Consider the following 20,468-nt stretch of genomic DNA (forward strand, 5'->3'; position numbering starts at 1 on the left):
ACTCATACAATTCCAACTCATTCGCTATTACTTCTTTACTGGTATAGTTTGTATCGAACAAAAACAAAATAGGGGTTTCTGGGGGCGAAAGCAACCTAAATCCTCAGAAAACTTGGGTTCAAAGGTTGGTCAACCTGACAGCTTTTTATTTGTGCAAAGAGGAATTTTAATGCAGTGATTGGTGTGTGGTTTGTACTAAATCACCTGCCACCAAAGACCATGCTTCTTCCTGGTTCACAATGGTAGTTCAGAACCAGTGGAGGTAGTGTAACTATGTGGGAAGGCCTAGGTGCTGTCTTCCTTCAACAGGTTATGTAAAGAAAGTTGGGGATATTTATACAATATATTTATCATCTTCTAGATTATGCATTTTCTTATGTTGATTGAAATTCAGCAGTTACTGGAAGGTCTTGTTCAGTGCATCCCCTCCCCCCATAGCTACAGACTTTGTTGGTCCATATTTATTATTAAAGAGCAAATTTGTATAGATTTTTAAATGGGATTGCAACTTTTGGCCAAGTTAAAAGCTGAGGAATGGATATGATTGGGTGTTGACTGGCCAGCCTCCCATCTTCCACCCTCCATAAACTTGATGTGGAGATGCCGATGATGGACTGGGGTGGACAAATGTAAGGAATCTTACAACACCAGGTTATAGTCCAACTGTTTTATTTGAAAATCACAAGCTTTCGGAGCTTACCTCCTTCGTCAGGTGAGTGAGTGAAGGGTTCTAAAATCTCATAGCATGTATTAGTCTGGGAGACGATCACAGCAATCAAAGGTGTCGTTGGTGTTCAGACAGGTTAGCCATGGAAAACATTACATCCCAGTATACTGAATACACAATGGGTCAGATTACAAAGCCAGAGAGAGAAAGAGACCCGAAAGGCAGAGAGAGAGAATGTCCAGTTGTATTAAAAACAGATAACTTTTTTTTCCGCTGGTGGGATTATGTGTAGCGTGACATGAACCCAAGATCCCCGTTGAGGCCGTCCTCATGGGTGCGGAATTTGGCTATCAATTTCTGCTCAACAATTTTGCGTTGTCATGTGTCTCGAAGGCCGCCTTGGAGAACGCTTACCCGAAGATCGGAGGCTGAATGTCCTTGACTGCTGAAGTGTTCCCCGACTGGGAGGGAACCCTCCTGTCTGGTGATTGTTGTGCGGTGTCCGTTCATCCGTTGTCGCAGTGTCTGCATGCAATCGCCAGACAGGAGGGTTCCCTCCCAGTCGGGTAACACTTCAGCAGTCAAAGACATTCAGCCTCCGATCTTCGGGTAAGCGTTCTCCAAGGCGGCCTTCGAGACACACGACAACGCAAAATCGTTGAGCAGAAATTGATAGCCAAGTTCTGCACCCATGAGGACGGCCTCAACCGGCATCTTGGGTTCATGTCACGCTACACGTAACCCCACCAGCGGAAAAAAAAGTTATCTGTTTTTAATACAACTGGACATTCTCTCTCTCTCTCTCTCTCTGCCTTTCAGGTCTCTTTCTCTCTCTGGCTTTGTAATCTGACCCATTGTGTATTCAGTATTCTGGGATGTAATGTTTTCCATGGCTAACCTGTCTGAACACCAACGACACCTTTGATTGCTGTGATCGTCTCCCAGGCTAATATATGCTATGAGATTTTAGAACCCTTCACTCACTCACCTGATGAAGGAGGTAAGCTCCGAAAGCTTGTGATTTTCAAATAAAACTGTTGGACTATAACATGGTGTAAGATTCCTTACATTTCTCCATAAACTTGAGCGCATCAAAAACTCTGCTGCCCATATCCTAACTCGCACCAAGTCCTGTTCTCTCATCAACCCTGTGCTCGCTGACCTACATTGACTCGTGGTCCGGGGACCCCTCGATTTTAAAATTCTCATCCTTGTTTTCAAATCCCTCCATGGCCTCACCCCTCCCTATCTCTGTAACCTCCTCCAGCCCTATAACCCTCCGAGACCTCTGCGCTCCTCCAATTCTTGCCTCTTGTACATCCCCAATATTAATCACTTCACTATCGGTGGCTATGTCTTCAGCTGCCTAAGCCCTAAGCTCTGGAATTCCCTCCTTAAACCTTTCCGCCTCTCTCTCCTTTAAGACGCTCCTTAAAACCTACCTCTTTGACCAAGCTTTGATCACCTGTCTTAATATCTCTTTATGTGGCTCGGTGTCAAATTTTATTTGATATCACTCCTGTGAAGCACCTTGGGACGTTTTACTATGTTAAAGGCACTATTTAAATGCAAGTTGTTGAAGTGAGGTGCTCCAAAGGTCGGTATTGGGATCATTATGCTTTCTAATTTACATAAATGACCCGGATTCAGAAACTCGAATGCAAAGTAGTCACCAAACTAGATGGGAAGGTGGAATATGAGGAGTCAGCTCAGAAATTGCAGAATGTTTTGGAGAAAATATGTATGCGGAACAGAAAATTAATACATAGGAAGGAAGGATAGGCAAGCCTATGAATCTTAGTAAAACAATGCAAAGCAGCAATCAGCAAAGCCAATAGAATATTGAACTGCATAACCAAAACAGTAAGTCAGAGTATGTTGTGAACCAACTGTACAGTGCTTTGGTCAGGTGACACCTTGAATACTATGTCCATTTCTGATCAATGTGGCACATAACAGACATTCAAGCTCAGAGAAAGGCCACGAGGTTGATACCTAGTGTCAAAGGTCTGAGTTATGAAGAAAAACTGGAGAAATTGGGCTCGTCAGCTCAGAAAGGAGACTTTCGAGAGCTGATGTTGTAGAGGATAAGGGAATGGAAAATGTAATTCTAGAATATTACTTTAAATTAAATTGTGAGAGTAGGACACAGATATACAAGCTCAAACTGGCACAGTTCAACATTTTTCTTATTTATGAGAAAGGGCCAAAGTTAAGTTTAAGTAAGGTGAGATTTATTATAATTATTAGTCTGTATACTCACTGACTACAAAATAAAACAGCTTAACTATTCATATCTGGATTCATCTCATTAAAGTGTTAATCACTATCTTTTGGAAGACTGGAGAAACATGTGAGGGCATGTATGAGGATCAGATCATGATAGCCAGTTCATGTAACAAGGGTCTTATTGTTGCACCCCACACACTATACTGTCGTATTACTAGATATTGGGTAGTATGGACGAACTCCTGAATGTGCGGGTTCACGTGGAAGTGATCAGTGCTGCTAAACCCTGAGAGAATATCTAAGGCAGACCTGAAATTTGTAATGGGGCCAAATGGTGTTCCTCATTCATAACTATCTTCTAATTTTGTGAAGTTTCCTTTGCAGGTGATGGGTTTAAGGTTTTCAGTGAATTGATACCTGTACATTATAAGACATAGAAGGAAGTGGAAAAAATAATCTGTTTTGAAATTGGACTTTTGGTGCCTGGTATACATGTTACAAATTTCCTGGCAATTTGTTCAAAAGCTGGATTCTCCAGTCCAAAACCAGTCAGGTAGCAATCCTAATTTAAAAGGGCTGAATCGCTAGTTTTTTATACGTACTTCTAAAATGTTTGGAATTTTTTTGTCTTAAATGGTTAAACTCAAAAAATGCAAATTTTGTAGAAATTTGTCAGTGCTTTGTGAAAATGTTCTCTCAATGGAAATTATTTAAACCTATTCTGCTGTCTTTTCCTCTTCAGGAATCAAGGCAGTGGAAGGAATGTTTGGAGAGTACTTTTTGTTCAAAGTACATGTATCATGTCATTGTTCATGGGTTCTCTTGGGTTGGAGTACATATTTCCTCCTATCAGGTAGCATCCTAGTGAATTTACATTGTGCCATCTCTAAAACCTCAAAGCCTTCCAATAGTGTGTTGTGATTTGTTGATGTTTTATACAAACTGTGACATCTGGATTGTGACAGATGCTTTCAAAACTTTTATTTCGATAAAATTTTATATACGTTATATAAACAAAATTTATTGCAGGCATTGAGTGGTCCATATTAAATGGGGAGAGAGGCTGAGTTCAGAGTAGCCTGAGAGCTGCTGCAGAGTCACATTACTTGGACAGCCTGGGAGCAGCACAAAAAATACCCAATCTATTTAATAGTCTGAGAAATCTGTATTCTCAGCTGGTGGACACTTTCCCAATGTCCTGTGGCTTCAAAGTGACTTTGAGACCAGTCTGAAGTTGCACTCACCACTGTTTACTATGGAGTGAAACAAGGATTCTCTTCATCAGTGACATCGCAGGAGTAGCCTGACAATGAGAGGAACCTGGCACAAGCACCTTCGTTAAAATTGACACATTTACTAAATGTCAAATATACGTTATCATTTTTCTGTATAGAAGGGAATAGTGCTATAAACAAAAGTACTGCTGCGGACTGTCTTTCCCTTATAAGCTTTCCTACTTGCTGGTTCATATTTCTGATTGACTCAAAGCACATATCTTTGTTCACCTTCAACCTTTGCCTCTGTACCTTTAATCTTCATATATTGTAATTGATTTTTATTGGTTCATATATTATCTATGATGAGTCATGAAAGAGTGTAGATTCGTCCTTGCAGTTCTACCTATGGTAAGTTCCCAGTATCGCGATGTTCTTGGGTGGAGTTGCAGGGCTGCAGTTAGGCTTTAACGACAGCAAATTTGGAGAAAATTGGCATGTGTGTTATCCAGGGCCACTCTTGTCGATCTAGAGCACAATTGACAAAGATTTGGGAGCAGATCACCTAACTGCTGCTTTATCTGGAAGAGAGGGGACCTGATCCATAACAATAACTTGCATTTATATAACGCTTTTAATGAAGAAAAAAGTTCTGAGGTGCTTCACAGAGGCATAATCAGAAAAAAATGGTTGCTAAGAAAGAAAGAGGTATTAAGAGGAATGACCTAAAGCTTGGAGAAGGAAAAGTGGGTTTTAAGGAGGGTCTTAAATGAGAAAAGGGAGGTCGTGAGGCAGAGGGGTTTAGGGAGGCAACTCCAGAATGTGAGGCCTAGCCCTTACCCATTGGAATGCAGAGAAACCTGTGAGACCTGCCTGACAGCAGCCGGAAGGGGGCAAAAATTAAAAATAGGAGGGGGCTAGACTAACGAAGGGTAAAGGGCAATATAATGCAGGATGTTTTGGAATATGAATTTTTTTTTTATCCCATAGTTCCATTTCAGATAAAGTTCTATTGGAAAATTAAGGTTTCAAAATATTTCAAATGACATAAACAGAAGTATCGAGCAACATGAATACTCTGCACTTGCCTGGATGTGTGCAGCTCCAACAACACTCAAGAAGCTCGACACCATCCCAGGACAAAGCAGCCCGTTTGATTGGCACCCCAACCACCACCTTAAACATTCACTCCCTCCATCACCAGCGCACCGTGGCTGCAGTGTGTACCATCTACAAGATGCACAGCAGCAACTCGCCAAGGCTTCTTCAACAGCACCTCTCAAACCCACGACCTCTACCACCTAGAAGGACAAGGGCAGCAGGCACATGGGAACACCACCACCTGCACGTTCCCCCCCCAAGTCACACAACATCCTAACTTGGAAATATATCGCTGTTCCTTCATCATCGCTGGGTCAAAATCCTAGAACTCTCTATCTAACAGCACTGTGGGAGAACCTTCACCAGACGGACTGCAGCGGTTCAAGAAGGTGGCTCACCACCACCTTCTCGAGGGCAATTAGGGATGGACAATAAATGCTGGCCTTGCCAGCGACGCCCACATCCCATGAATGAATTTTAAAAATGAATGCCGTAACATGGTATTACTTTATATTGTGCATCTATTGTAATATAATTTAGTAAAATTAGGAAATTTGTAAACAATTTTGTTCTCCGCACCACTGTAAATTCAGACACCACTGATCATAATTATCCATCTTGACAGAGGGGTCCATGAGGCAAGCCTTTTAAAGGAGATAGGATTGAGCCTGTGGGATACAACAGACCCAATAATATTTCCAAGTGTTCAATGGATGGTTGACATTTGAATTAGATGTCTTATAAAAATAAAAGCTGGTGCAGTATTTATGTTATGCCGCTAGATATCAGTACACTTATTTTTTGTAGTAAGATTAATTTTACAGGCCCAAAGCATGCTATAATTTTAGAAACTTACTCAAGATATTAGGGATGAATATCAAAGGGTCGGCTTGCTAGTTGTGCTAGTGCAGTCGGCAGCTTACAGAGTTGTGGCAACATAAAAGATACAATATCCAGATTCACGAAGAATGGCAACAGGGAATATCGATTTCTTTACTGGCCTTAGCAAATTTGGAAAGTTTATCTTTAGTGTTTCAGCAGCTGAGTGAGATCCATGCGTCAGAGGCCATGGTGCTAGCACAATATAAAAACAGCTTCAATCACGTATAGCAGGACATAGTCTACATAAAATAAGATGTGATGGTCCACACCTTGAACACAACATGCCACATTTTTTAAAATGTATTTATTCTCAGAATGCGGGCGCCGCTGACAAGGCCGGCATTTATTGCCCCTCCCCTAGTTGTCCTACTGAGTGGCATGCTAGGCCACTTCTAGGCAGCTAAGAGTCACCATGCTGGTGTGGGACTGGAGCCACGTAAATGTCAGACTGGGTAAGGACGGCAGGCTTCCTTCCCTAAAGTACATTAGTGAACCTGTTGGGTTTTTACGACAATCTGACAGCTTCGTGGTCACTTTTACAGAAATCTTTTTATTTCCAGATTTTTTAAAAACTGAATTCAAATTCTCAAATCTCCATGGTGGGATTTGAACTCCTGTTCTCTGGGTTATTCTTCCAGGCCTCTGGATCACTAGTCAAGTAACATATCCACAACTGTTGTTACTGGATCTTTGTAGGACTGCCGGGTCTTAATAACCAGGTAAAAAGTAGGGGCATTGAAGAATATGCTTGTCCTGTGCCTCTTTTTAGGAGGGTGGGCATGGGGGGTTCTGCTCTGTTATGTTCTGTTAGAAACTATTGGCTTGAGTATAGTATTTGAATCAAGTGTACAAAGATGCCAACAAGATTAAATCCCTCTTTCTCATAGTGATGTTGTCTTTATTCCAGATGATTGAAGGCGTTTTATTTGTCTTTTTCCAGACTGTTGCGTGACTACAATTCAGTCATCTTCCTGCATTATTGGTGGTTTGGTGCACTGTGTTTAAAATTATCTTCCAATTGGAGTGTGAGGATTTTTAGATTCTCACTCCATTTCTTTTAGTAAAGCTAAAGGCCTACATGAACAGCAGTTAACCTTTTTTTTTAAAAGGAAGAATTTTATTCCTATCCATGTTCCGAGGATTAAGTTGGTTAAGCACTTTAATCAGCAGAGAAGCAAGTTACAGCAAGAATAGATATAAAAGTTCTGATGAAGCCATTTGGCCCAGGTGTTTTATCCAGTTGCATACTTGTACCATGTTTCCTATATTAGATACCTTGTTCCACAGCTATTTTGTCTAAATGGGCAATTAAGTGCCTGCCAAAAAACACTCCTTATTCTGGGCACAATTCCAGGACTCCAAGGTATAAAATTCACTGTATTCTTTGATGTCTTGATTTTTGAATGGTTCAAGTTGTTAGTATGTATGATTTGGGGGACTACTCTGGTTTATTGCTGTTGCCTCAGTATGTGCATTGATAGTGCACTGTCATTACTGTGCTAGTAAAGGAAAATTGTAGTAATACCAATTTTTTTAGAAACTAGCAGGTTAGTAGTCTATAGGCGATTCATGGATCATCACTCACATAGGCAGCGGTTATTCTAGAGATACCAGCCTCCGATTGCTATCTGTATAGTGTGAAACGCAGTTGCGAACCCAAGCCATACTGCTAGCTGCGTCTTGCATTGAACTCAGCAACAAAGAAGCTCTATGGATGCATGCTTGGATATGTGCAAGTCTGTGCTCTCATCTGCCTAATTTAATGTTGAGTGTGGGCATGAACAGTGCTTGGCTTATAACATTAAAAAAAGTTAAAGGTACATATGTCCTCGTACAAGAAACACAAAAAGTTAGCAAGCAGGTACAGCAAGCAATTAGGAAGGCAAATAGCATGTTGGCCTTTATTGCAAGGGGGTTGGAGTACAAGATTAAGGAAGTTTAACTAATTTATTAGAGCTCTTTGAGGAAGTAACAAGCAACGTGGATAAAGGGGATCCTGTGGATGTGGTGTACTTGGATTTCCAGAAGGCTTTTGACAAGGTGCCACATCAAAGGCTACTACACAAAATAAGAGCTCATGGTGTAGGGGGTAACATATTAGCATGGATAAAGGATTGGTTAGCTAACAGGAAACAGAGAGTAGGCATAAATGGGTCACTTTCAGGCTGGCAAGATGTAACGAGTGGAGTGCCACAGGGATCAGTGCTTGGGCCTCAACTATTTACAATCTATATCAATGACTTGGATGAAGGTACTGAATGTATGGTTGCTAAATTTGCTCATGACACAAAGGTAAGTAGGAAAGTACATAAGAACATAAGAACATAAGAACATAAGAAATTGGAGCAGGAGTAGGCCAATCGGCCCCTCGAGCCTGCTCCGCCATTCAATAAGATCATGGCTGATCTGATCCCAACCACAAATCTAAAGAACACAAGAAGTCGGAGCAGGACCCGGCCACATAGCCCCTGGGCCCTCTCCGCCACCCACAGGGCATTGACCGATCCGAACTCAGCTTCATATCCAATTTCCTGCCCGCTCCCCATAACCCCTAATTCCCTTTACTTCTAGGAAACTGTCTATTTCTGTTTTAAATTTATCTAATGATGTAGCTTCCACAGCTTCCTGGGGCAGCAAATTCCACAGACCTACCACCCTCTGAGTGAAGAAGTTTCTCCTCATCTCAGTTTTGAAAGTTGTGAAGAGGACATAAGGACCCTCCAAAGGGATTAGATAGGATAAGTGGGCAAAAATTTGGCAGATGGAGCATAATGTGGGAAAATGAGAACTTGTCCGCTTTGGCAGGAGGAATAGAAAAGCAGTATATTATTTAAATAGAGAGAGATTGCAAAACTCTGAGGTACAGAGGGATCTGGGTGTTCTAGTACATGAATCACAAAAAGTTAGTATGCAGGTACAGCAAGTGATTAGGAAGGCAAATGGAATGTTGTCATTTATTGCAAGGGGAATGGAATATAAAAGTAGAGATGTTTTGCTACAGTTGTACAGGGCATTGGTGAGACCACATCTAGAATACCGTGTGCAGTTTTGGTCTCCTTATTTAAGAAAGGACATAATTGCTTTAGAGGCGGTTCTGAGAAGGTTCACTCGACTGATTCCTGGGATGAGGGGGTTATCATATGAGGAAAGGTTGGACAAGATGAGCTTGTATACACTGGAGTTTAGAAGAATGAGAGGTGATCTTATCGAAACATATAAGATCCTGAGAGGCTAGAAGGGGTAGATGCTGAGAGGATGTTTCCACTTTGGGAGAGACTAGAACTGGGGGCCACAGTTTAAAAATAAGGGGTCTCCCATTTAAGATGGAGATGAGGAGAAATTTTTTATCTCAGAGGGTCGTGAGTGTGTGGAACTCCCTTCCCCAGAGAGCAGTGGAGGCAGAGTCATTGAATATTTTTAAGGCTGAGTTAGATAGATTCCTGATTAACAAGGGAGTGAAAGGTTATAGTAGGTAGACGGGAAAGTAGGGTTGAGGTCCCAATCAGATCAGCCATGATCTTATCAAATGGCAGAGTAGGCTTGAGGGGCCGAATGGCCTACTCCTACTCTTAATTCGTATGTTCGCAAGTCTCACTACAATTGTACAGGGCTTTGGTGAGATCTCACCTGGAGTACTGTGTACAGTTTTGGTCTCCTTATCTAAGGAAGGATATACTTGCCTTAGAGACGGTGCAATGAAGGTTCACTAGATTGATTCCTGAGATGAGAGGGTTGTCCTACGAGGAGAGATTGAGTAGAATGGGCCTATACTCTCTGGAGTTTGGAAGAATGAGAGGTGATCTCATTGAAACATACAAGATTCTAAGGGGACTTGACAGGGTAGATGCTGAGAGGTTGTTTCCCCTGGCTGGCGAGTCTAGAACTAGGCGTAGTCTCAGGATAAGGGGTCAGCCATTTAAGACTGAGTTGAGGAGGAATTTCTTCACTGACAGGGTTGTGAATCTTTGGAACTCTCTACCCCAGAGGGCTCTGGATGCTGAGTGTTGAATATGTTCAAGGCTGAGATTGATAGATTCTTGGACCCAAAGGGAATCAAGGGATATTCGGATCGGGCGGGAAAGTGGAGTTGGTCGAAGATCAGCCAGGATCTTATTGAATGGCGGAGCAGGTTTGAGGGGCTGTATGGCCTAGTCCTGCTCCTATTTCTTATGTTTCTTGTAAAGTTCCAAGGAAGTTGCATAGACACCAGGGCAATCTTAAAATGTGACTTCACACTTGGATGGAAGTCATACTTCACCTGGTCCAAAGTCGGATGATGTAAGATGGTTGGGAGATGGTTTCACAGCTGTTGTTTAAATGAGCTTTGGAGTCAACTCTTGAGTTGTACAGCTACTTTTCTTTCAGTATGCATCAGAAATTACTTCACACTGACACAAAGGTGTCGTATAATGGGATGCCAACCACAACAGAAGCAAAGAATAAAACTGGGAAGTCAAACTTGAGCAAACTACAAGAATATAGAAAGAACAGTTATCACTGTAACATCGTGGAGAACCTACAGAGGAAAAACCTGATCAAAGTGACTTCAGCACATATATTACATAGAAAAACTCCCAAAAATGTGAATATTAACCAAATGCTGATGGACAACAAAAATCAAATTCAGCCCAAGATTTTTCAATTGTTAAAAAAAAGTTTAAATTATTCCTCTTCTATTAAGTTTAATTATTTAAAATGGTGGTACAAGTTGAACTAGGGTGAGTGCTGAAGGTTTAGCTTAATCTGACTCTGTAATCTGATGGTGATGATAACACCTCCTATGTCAACAGTGATACACTCCATTGTGTAACACTCTTGAGAGCATCATTATGCTGATAGCTTTGTAGATTCACTCCAAAGCTTTCCCGATGCTGTGCTGAGCAAAAGCAATTTTGGTTCAGTTGGTAGTCAAAAGGTTTTGAGTTCAATCCTCACTCCAAGACATTCCAGTCCAGTGAGGTGCTGTCTTTTTGGGTAAGATTTTAAAGGGAGGTCTGTCTGCTTATTGCAGTGTTTCAGATGGATGTTGAAAATCCATGACACTATTCGAAGAAGAGCAGAGTTTCCTGGCTAATATTCCACCCTGAACCATCACTGAAAAATAGATTATCTGGCCATTTATCTTATTGCCGTTTGTGAGTTTATGCAACATGCAAAATGGCTGCCACTGTTGGATAATAACTTTGGGTGACTATAAGAAACCCGGATGGAAAGGGTTAATCAGGGTAACAGCTGAACTTGATGGAGTTTTACTAGTGCCTTGTGTTGTCATTGAGCATACTGTAGCTGTGTGAAAGTTGAACATAATAATGTAGTTTTAGGCCATAATATTTTGAAATAACTAATGTTTTGGAATGTCTGAACAGATGGTACTGTATGAGAAAGTAGCCTGTAGAAACAAATAAGTTAATGTGGAAATGCCGTTGGAAAATGCTGAGGTCTGTGGATGTGCCTGAGATGGCTGCTAGAGTTTAATAGCTATCAGATATCTTTTTCATTCATACATTCTCAGGATGTGGACGTTGCTGGCAAGACTGGCATTTATTGTTCATCCTTAGGTGCCCTGAGAAGGTGGTAATACAACTGAATGGCTCATTAGGCCACTTCAGAGGGCAGTTAAGAATCAATCGCATTAATGTGGGACTGAGTCATATAGACCTGACAGGGTAAGGACGGCAGGCTTCCTTCCCTAAAGGACATTAGTGAACCAGTTGGGTTTTTATGACAATCTGACAGCTTAATGGTCATTTTTACTGATATAAGCTTTTTATTCTAGATTTTTTTTTAAAACTGAATTCAAATTCTCAAAGTGCCACAGTGGGATTTGAATTCATGTTTGCTGGATTATTAGTCCAGGCATTTGGAGTAGTCATCCAGAAAAAAACCCACGACGCGACTGTACCCTTATTATAGGGTTAGGGAGAGAAAATGCTGGGTGAAAGATAGTTGATGTTTACCAACGCTAATTGCAAGGACACCTGCAGCAAAGAGGTGACATCTGTTCAGAGAAGTGTTATAAATTTCATGAGAAAGCTGAGAAACAAAAGGGAGTTGCAACAAAGCCGTCACATAGCAGTGATATATAAGAAAGGATATAAAGGGAGAGAATCTACGGCTATTAGGGGAGCCACGACAAATCCTTTACAGAAGAAAGAAGGCCATGTTTGGCATAGCTCCTGGAACAGAGACAATTACTGTGTTCCATTGGTAAGGTTGCCCCATAGCAGAAATATAGTGCAGTATTCCTACATTATAACAGTGACTACGCTTCAAAAGTACTTTGTTGGCTGTAAAGCGCTTTGGGACGTCATGAGGTCGTGAAAGGCACTATATAAATGCAAGTCTTTCTTTCTTTTGCTGCTGTGGTCATGTTGTTGCTTTGTTGATACTTGAAATCTGTCATAAATTAAAGATTGAAATGATACTTAAAAATATACACTTGTAGTCATGTCTGATTCAACAGGCCTGAACCAAAATCTAGAGAACATGGGCACGATTTTAACTTCAAAGTCCGGGTGCGTTGGGGGCGGGAGGGCAAACAAAATCGGGGATTTCCCCAGAGCAGGAAGGAATCCTGGCTCCAACTCGCCGAAAAATGCGCACGACCCACAGCAATCTGGGTGCGTGCATGGTTCAGGAACCCGGAAGTCCCATCAGCAATTAAAGCCAGGGGACGATATTTAAAGCATGAATTAAGGTAGTTAAACTCATTGGAATTCTGATTAATCTTGTTATTGATGCCAGGAAACAATTTCAACGCTGCCTCAACATGTTTGCCATGCTGTGTGAAGCACTCCATGGGAAACTACGCGGGTTGCAGCCGGCAGCCATTTAAATCCCTGTTTGACAGATGGGGATAAAAGGTGAGTTATTGCAGCAGGGCACTCAGTTCTCTCAGACTAACTTTTGGCTGGGAGTTATTTGTGTTTAGACTGAAAATTCTTGGTTCACACTCAGAACTGCTCTGTGCGCTCCTTCATGCAGAGCTGCTCCTGGCTGGGCCTGGTGGCATCGCGTTGCCTGTGGCAGTTGAAGTGACCACTGCCCTCAACTTCTTCACCTCCGGGTCCTTCCAGGGCGCCACTGTTGACATCGCCGGTGTCTCTCAGTCATTTGCCCACAAGTGCACACAACAGGTCGCCGATGGTTTGTTTCGCAGGGCATCCCACTATGTCAACTTCCCCATGCACAACCTCAGCGAGATGGAGAGGGCAGTGGGTTTCCGCTCCGTGGCTGACTTCCCAATGGTAAGGGGTGCAATTGATTGGACACGTAGCAATCCGAGCACCTCCACACGAGCCAGGACTGTTCATCAACAGAAAGAGATATCACTCCATCAACACATAGCTCGTTTGAGACCACCAGAAAAGATTTCTTCAATGTGTGCCAGATTCCCTGGCAGCTGCCATGATTCATTCATTCTGCGGAAATCCAACATCCCGGCCTTCTCCCACGCACCAAACAGCCTTAAGGGCTAGCTGCTCCACGACAAGGGCTATCCCCTGCACACATGGCTCATGACATCTGTGAGAAGCCCCATCAGCGAGGCACAGCTTTGATATAATGACAGTCATTTAAGATACAACAGGACTGCTGAAGATGCGATTTCAGTGCCTGGATCGGTCTAGGGGAGCGCTTTTAAAAAATTTGTTCATGGGATGTGGTCGTCGCTGGCAAGGCCGGCATTAATTGCCCATCCCTAATTGCCCTTGAGAAGGTGGTGATGAGCCGCCTTCTTGAACCGCTGCAGTCTGTGCGGTGAAGGTTCTCCCACTGTGCTGTTAGGAAGGGAGTTCCAGGATTTTGACCCAGCGACGATGAAGGAACAGCGATATATTTCGAAGTCGGGATGGTGTGTGACTTGGAGGGGAACGTACAGGTGGTGTTGTTCCCATGTGACTGCTGCTTTTGTCCTTCAAGGTGGTAGTGGTCGCGGGTTTGGGAGGTGCTGTCGAAGAAGCCTTGGCGAGTTGCTGCAGTGCATCTTGTAGATGGTACACACTGCAGCCACAGTGCGCCGGTGGTGAAGGGAGTGAATTTTAGGGTGGTGGAAGGGGTGCCAATCAAGCGGGTTGCTTTGTCCTGGATGGTGTCGAGCTTCTTGAGTGTTGTTGGAGCTGCACTCATTCAGGCAAGTGGAGAGTATTCCATCACACTCCTGACTTGTGCCTTGTAGATGGTGGAAAGACTTTGGGGAGTCAGGAGGTGAGTCACTCGCCGCAGAATACCCAGCCTCTGACCTGCTCTTGTAGCCACAGTATTTATATGACTGGTCCAGTTAAGTTTCTGGTCAATGGTGACCCCCAAGATGTTGATGGTGAGGGATTCGGCGATGGTAATGCCGTTGAATGTCAAGGGGAGGTGGTTAGACTCACTCTTGTTGGAGATGGTCATTGCCTGTCACTTGTCTGGCATGAATGTTACTTGCCACTTATGAGCCCAAGCCTGGATGTTGTCCAGGTCTTGCTGCATGCGAGCTCGGACTGCTTCATTATTTGAGGGGTTGAGAATGGAACTGAACACTGTGCAATCATCAGCGAACATCCCTATTTCTGACCTTATGATGGAGGGAAGGTCATTGATGAAGCAGCTGAAGATGGTTGGGCCCAGGACACTGCCCTGTGGAACTCCTGCAGCAATGCCCTGGGGCTGAGATGATTGGCCTCCAACAACCACTACCATCTTCCTTTGTGCTAGGTATGACTCCAGTCACTGGAGAGTTTCCCCCCCGATTCCCATTGACTTCAATTTTACTAGGGCTCCTTGGTGCCACACTCGGTCAAATGCTGCCTTGATATCAAGGGCAGTCACTCTCACCTCACCTCTGGAATTCAGCTCTTTTGTCCATGTTTGGACCAAGGCCAAACATGGACAAAAGAGCTGAGGTCTGGCGCCGAGTGGTTCCTGGCGGAAACCAAACTGAGCATCGGTGAGCAGGTTATTGGTGAGTAAGTGCAGCTTGATAGTACTGTCGACGACACCTTCCATCACTTTGCTGATGATTGAGAGTAGACTGATGGGGCGGTAATTGGCCGGATTGGATTTGTCCTGCTTTTTGTGGACAGGACATACCTGGGCAATTTTCCACATTGTCGGATAGATGCCAGTGTTGTAGCAGTACTGGAACAGCTTGGCTAGAGGTGCAGCTAGTTCTGGAGCACAAGTCTTCAGCACTACAACCGGGATGTTGTCGGGGCCCATAGCCTTTGCTGTATCCAGTGCACTCAGCCGTTTCTTGATATCACGTGGAGTGAATCGAATTGGCTGAAGACTGGCTTCTGTGATGGTGGGGATATCGGGAGGAGGCCGAGATGGATCATCCACTCGGTACTTCTGGCTGAAGATGGTTGCAAACGCTTCAGCCTTGTCTTTTGCACTCACGTGCTGAACTCCGCCATCATTGAGGGTAGGGATGTTTACAGAGCCTCCTCCTCCCGTTAGTTGTTTAATTGTCCACCACCATTCACGAATGGATGTGGCAGGACTGCAGAGCTTTGATCTGATCCGTTGGTTGTGGAATCACTTAGCTCTGTCTATAGCATGTTGTTTCTGCTGTTTAGCATGCATGTAGTCCTGAGTTGTAGCTTCACCAGGTTGGCACCTCATTTTTAGGTGTGCCTGGTGCTGCTCCTGGCATGCTCTTCTACACTCCTCATTGAACCAGGGTTGATCCCCTGGCTTGTTGGTAATGGTAGAGTGAGGAATACGCTGGGCCATGAGGTTACAGATTGTGCTGGAATACAACTCTGCTGCTGCTGATGGCCCACAGCGCCTCATGGAGGCCCAGTTTTGAGCTGCTAGATCTGTTTCGAATCTATCCCATTTAGCATGGTGGTAGTGCCACTCAACACGTTGGATGGTGTCCTCAGTGCGAAGGCAGGACTTCGTCTCCACGAGGACTGTGCGGTGGTCACTCCTACCAATACTAGAATCATAGAAGTTACAACATGGAAACAGGCCCTTCGGCCCAACATGTCCATGTCGCCCAGTTTATACCACTAAGCTAGTCCCAATTGCCTGCACTTGGCCCATATCCCTCTATACCCATCTTACCCATGTAACTGTCCAAATGCTTTTTAAAAGACAAAATTGTACCCGCCTCTATTACTGCCTCTGGCAGCTGGTTCCAGACACTCACCACCCTTTGAGTGAAAAAAATTGCCCCTCTGGACCCTTTTGTATCTCTCCCCTCTCACCTTAAATCTGTGCCCCCTCGTTATAGACTCCCCTACCTTTGGGAAAAGAATTTGACTATCGACCTTATCTATGCCCCTCATTATTTTATAGACTTCTATAAGATCACCCCTTAACCTCCTACTCTCCAGGGAAAAAAGTCCCAGTCTGTCTAACCTCTCCCTGTAAGTCAAACCATCAAGTCCCGGTAGCATCCTAGTAAATCTTTTCTGCACTCTTTCTAGTTTAATAATATCCTTTCTATAATAGGGTGACCAGAACTGTACACAGTACTCCAAGTGTGGCCTCACCAATGCCCTGTACAACTTCAACAAGACATCCCAACTCCTGCATTCAATGTTCTGACCAATGAAACCAAGCATGCTGAATGCCTTCTTCACCACCCTATCCACCTGTGACTCCACTTTCAAGGAGCTATGAATCTGTACTCCCAGATCTCTTTGTTCTATAACTCTCCCCAACGCCCTACCATTAACGGAGTAGGTCCTGGCCCGATTCGATCTACCAAAATGCATCACCTCACATTTATCTAAATTAAACTCCATCTGCCATTCATCGGCCCACTGGCCCAATTTATCAAGATCCCGTTGCATGTCATGGACAGATGCATTTGTGACAGGTAGATTGGTGAGGACGAGGTCAAGTAATTTTTTCCCTCATGTTCGTTCGCTCACCACCTGCTGCATGCCCAGTCTGGCAGCTATGTCCTTCAGGACTCGGCCAGCTTGGACAGTAGTGGTGCTACCGAGCCACTCTTGGTGATGGACATTGAAGTCCCCCACCCAGAGTACATTCTGTGCCCTTGCTACCCTCAGTGCTTCCTCCAACTGGTGTTCAACATGGAGGAGGACTGATTCATCAGCTGAGGGAGGGCGGTAGGTGGTAATCAGCAGGAGGTTTCCTTGCCCATGTTTGACCTGATGCCATGAGATTTCATGGGGTCCAGAGTCAATGTTGAGGACTCCCAGGGCCACTCCCTCCTGATTGTCTACCACTGTACCGCCACCTCTGGTGGGTCTGTCCTGCCTGTGGGACAGGACATACTCAGGGATGGTAATGGAAGAGTCTGGGATGTTGGCTGAAAGGTATGATTCTGTGAGTATGGCTATGTCAGGCTGTTGCTTGATGATATACACCATCGAGAGTGGGTAGAATTATAGTCGCCTGTTGCATCCTGTAGAACATAGCGCAACACAGAGGGTTACCGGTTGATGAGGCCCCATGCCCTCATCCAGCATCCACATCTGCCATCAACATTGAGAAGGAGGAGGAGGAGGAACCCCTTGGCAGAGCAGCGGCTCACCTGACTGCTCGTGAGGCCAGGGAGTCACTAATATTTGAACGATTCTCATACGGACATCTGCAAAGTGAGGATAGTCCAGTCCTCAGACGACCTGGAAAGAGCAGCACCACCACCAGACAACACCCCCCCCCACCCCCAACCCTGCACAAAACAGTCCTACAACTACATATCCAGCCACTGTAAACCCACCCACTGGGTGGCACAAGTCTCGCCGTTCATGATGAAGCAAGTGAAAAGACGCTATCACAAAAGGCAGTCAAGAATGGGCAAGACGTGGCAATAGTGGTGAGAATGCTAACATTTAATGTGAATTTAACAAAAACTAAACATAAATGAAAAACATGACAATCTGTCAGACACCCTTGTGCATACCCTTTGTGATCACCAAGCCGTAGCCTTTCACTTCCTACTACTTCTATGTGCTGCATCTCCTGTGACTGTAGCAGTGGTAGCGGCAGGTTGCTCATGTTCATGCCCTGATTGTTGAGATGCTTTTGGTCTACGCCCTCTGGGTTTTTGCTCCGCCAAAGACTGCTCCACCTGCACCTGTGCAGGGGCAGACTCGGCCACCTGGAGAGGAGGCAGCATTGTGGGTACTGGTTGGGGGTGGGGGGCAACAGGTGAGATGTGGGAGCACTTTGAGTGGCATCCCCACTTCCATGTCCCCTTTCACCGTCATCCCTCTTCTGGGCCAGGGCCACATCACTCCTACCACCCTGCTGGACAACAGCTTGGAGGATATGTGTGATGCCTTGGAAGCCCACTTGTAAAGTTTCTGTCTGCCTGTTTAAGGCGCAGAATGTTGTTCACCCTGAGTCTGCACAGCCGTTGTCAGGGCCTGAATGGACTCATTTGTGAGCCGTGCTTGAAGCTCAATGGAGGCTAGCCTTCTGTCCATCACAGACAGTCCCGCGTCATCCACTAATGCAGGAGGTGGGCTCCTCCATCCTCTCCGCTAATGTGGCGAGTTTATGTGGCACCTGTTCCAGTACCTCGCAAATGTGCTTTTTTTTTATTCGTTCACGGGATGTGGGCGTCGCTGGCGAGGCCAGCATTTATTGCCCATCCCTAATTGCCCTTGAGAAGGTGGTGGTGAGCCGCCTTCTTGAACCGCTGCAGTCCGTGTGGTGACGATTCTCCCACAGTGCTGTTAGGAAGGGAGTTCCAGGATTTTGACCCAGCGACAATGAAGGAACGGCGATATATTTCCAAGTCGGGATGGTGTGTGACTTGGAGGGGAACGTGCAGGTGGTGTTGTTCCCATGTGCCTGCTGCTCTTGTCCTTCTAGGTGGTAGAGGTCGCGGGTTTGGGAGGTGCTGTCGGAGAAGCCTTGGCGAGTTGCTGCAGTGCATCCTGTGGATAGTGCACACTGCAGCCACTGTGCGCCGGTGGTGAAGGGAGTGAATGTTCAGGGTGGTGGCTGGGGTGCCAATCAAGCGGGCTACTTTATCTTGGATGGTGTCGAGCTTCTTGAGTGTTGTTGGAGCTGCACTCATCCAGGCAAGTGGGGAGTATTCCATCACACTCCTCACTTGTGCCTTGTAGATGGTGGAAAGGCTTTGGGGAGTCAGGAGATGAGTCACTCGCCGCAGAATACCCAGCCTCTGACCTGCTCTAGTAGCCACAGTATTTATATGGCTGGTCCAGTTAAGTTTCTGGTCAATGGTGACCCCCAGGATGTTGATGGTGGGGGATTCGGCGATGGTAATGCCGTTGAATGTCAAGGGGAGGTGGTTAGACTCTCTCTTGTTGGAGATGGTCATTGCCTGGCACTTATCTGGCGCGAATGTTACTTGCCACTTGTGAGCCCAAGCCTGGATGTTGTCCAGGTCTTGCTGCATGCAGGCTCGGACTGCTTCATTATTTGAGGGGTTGCGAATGGAACTGAACACTGTGCAGTCATCAGCGAACATCCCCATTTCTGACCTTATGATGGAGGGAAGGTCATTGATGAAGCAGCTGAAGATGGTTGGGCCTAGGACACTGCCCTGAGGAACTCCTGCAGCAATGTCCTGGGGCTGAGATGATTGGCCTCCAACAACCACTACCATCTTCCTTTGTGCTAGGTATGACTCCAGCCACTGGAGAGTTTTTCCCCTGATTCCCGTTGACTTCAATTTTACTATGGCTCCTTGGTGCCACACTCGGTCAAATGCTGCCTTGATGTCAAGGGCAGTCACTCTCACCTCACCTCTGGAATTCAGCTCTTTTGTCCATGTTTGGACCAACGCTGTAATGAGGTCTGGAGCCGAGTGGTCCTGGCGGAACCCAAACTGAGCATCGGTGAGCAGGTTATTGGTGAGTAAGTGTCGCTTGATAGCACTGTCGACGACACCTTCCATCACTTTGCTGATGATTGAGAGTAGACTGATGGGGCGGTAGTTGGCCGGATTGGATTTGTCCTGCTTTTTGTGAACAGGACATACCTGGGCAATTTTCCACATTGTCGGGTAGATGCCAGTGTTGTAGCTGTACTGGAACAGCTTGGCTAGAGGTGCAGCTAGTTCTGGAGCACAAGCCTTCAGCACTACAGCTGGGATGTTGTCGGGGCCCATAGCCTTTGCTGTATCCAGTGCACTCAGCCGTTTCTTGATATCACGTGGAGTGAATCGAATTGGCTGAAGACTGGCTTCTGTGATGGTGGGGATATCGGGAGGAGGCTCAGATGGATCATCCACTCGGCACTTCTGGCTGAAGATGGTTGCAAACGCTTCAGCCTTGTCTTTTGCACTCACATGCTGGACTCCGCCATCATTGAGGATGGGGATGTTTGCAGAGCCTCCTCCTCCCGTTAGTTGTTTAATTGTCCACCACCATTCACGACTGGATGTGGCAGGACTGCAGAGCTTTGATCTGATCCGTTGGTTGTGGAATCGC

Source organism: Heptranchias perlo, chromosome 5 (genome assembly GCF_035084215.1).
Source record: "Heptranchias perlo isolate sHepPer1 chromosome 5, sHepPer1.hap1, whole genome shotgun sequence".
In the NCBI taxonomy this organism is placed as follows: Eukaryota; Metazoa; Chordata; class Chondrichthyes; order Hexanchiformes; family Hexanchidae; genus Heptranchias; species Heptranchias perlo.